The sequence below is a fragment of the Psammomys obesus genome, unplaced genomic scaffold, assembly GCF_907164565.1.
Source record: "Psammomys obesus unplaced genomic scaffold, mPsaObe1.curated_primary_1811, whole genome shotgun sequence".
Taxonomy (NCBI): Eukaryota; Metazoa; Chordata; class Mammalia; order Rodentia; family Muridae; genus Psammomys; species Psammomys obesus.
The window spans coordinates 2,199,537-2,200,941 of NW_026593286.1; positions in this window are offsets into that span (position 1 = coordinate 2,199,537).

Genomic DNA, 1,405 nt, shown 5'->3' on the forward strand with positions numbered 1-1,405 from the left:
TGAAGACAAGGGAGGCTGCCAGCTGTTGAAGTGGGATGCAAGTGTTTTAGAAAGATGGCCTTCTGAGCAAGGGCTTGGACTACTTGAAGTCTCGGAGACAAGGTTTCGGGGAAGTGCTATAGTTGATTGCCGGGAGGTTTAGATTGGAATTCCAGCTCTGATTGGCCAGCTGCATGTCCTCAGACAACCCATCCACCATCTCCCAACCCCAGCTGTTTCTGACAAGGACAGAAAATCTACCTGGGCCAAGCATAGGATGTAACCAGGTGTCCCATGCCTAGAAGCCAAGTCTCAGTCAGTGGCAGCGTCCACCTGGTGGTGGATGTCCGCTTGTAGTCATCCTAGCTGAATCGGGTGATCTAAGACATGGTATGTAGACAACAAGAGACACCCCCTCCTCCCAGCTCTCCCCACTTCTCAAAAACTCCAGCTGGCCCTGCAGAAGACACTGAGAATGGGATGCCCTAGCTCTATGGACAGACAAGCCGGTGGGCTAATTTCCCTGAAAGCAGTCCCTGCAGAGGCCATGCTCTAACTCGGGGCCCAGGTGTGGTACCCTGCATACAATACCCTTGCTCCAGGAGGAAGCCCTATTGTCTGTCAGCAAGGCAAGTCTGCAGTGCTCTGTAAACTGGCTTTCCTCAGGCCCCTGGTAATCACCGGCAGGTGTCTGCACATGTCACCAGCTAGACTGCAGAGATCTGCAGTAGATCTTCATTAACCCCAGCCCCAGGCTGTGACCCAAATCAAGCATTCAGGCTCCGCAGAGGTTGGCAGTGACCGGCCGGTGATGTGGCATACAGACTGCATACAGAGTCAGGCAGCACTGGGGTCCCAAAGCCCAAGAGCAAGGTGTTTCAACCATGCCCCTCTGCCAGAAGAAGGAGCTATACCAGGCTAACCTCCGCCCATCCTGCCAGGCCACGGGAGCACAGAGAAGTTTATGAATCAGGTCCAGACCCTGCCCCCACCTCCCCGTCCCTCTGTGCACAGCTCTCCCAGTCCTTCTGGCCTCCAGATGCACAGTCTGCAAGCTATTTCCCTTTTGTTATTTCAAGCTCGGGGGCCTTGATCTTTTGCCACTTTGAAAGGAGCAGAGAAACAAAGAGATCTGGGGCTGTTGCTTAATAGTTATGCTGGCTTCACCCAGCCAGCCTTCATCTTATTCCCTGTGCCCTTACTACCCAGCTGAGCCTTTGATGAGAGAAGGCAGGCACCGGAGAGCTGCTCAGCAGCTCCCTCTCCTGTCCCCACAGACCTCAGCTCATGCGGAGAGAGCCCTGTGCTCCCTCAGCAGCGGCTGCTGCCAACAGCCCGAGACTTGGCTCCGGCCAAGCCCTCTGGTGTCCGCAACATGTCGGCGCAGCAGCAGGGCGGCCTGCGTGCCTCGAGCAGCCGGGGCAGC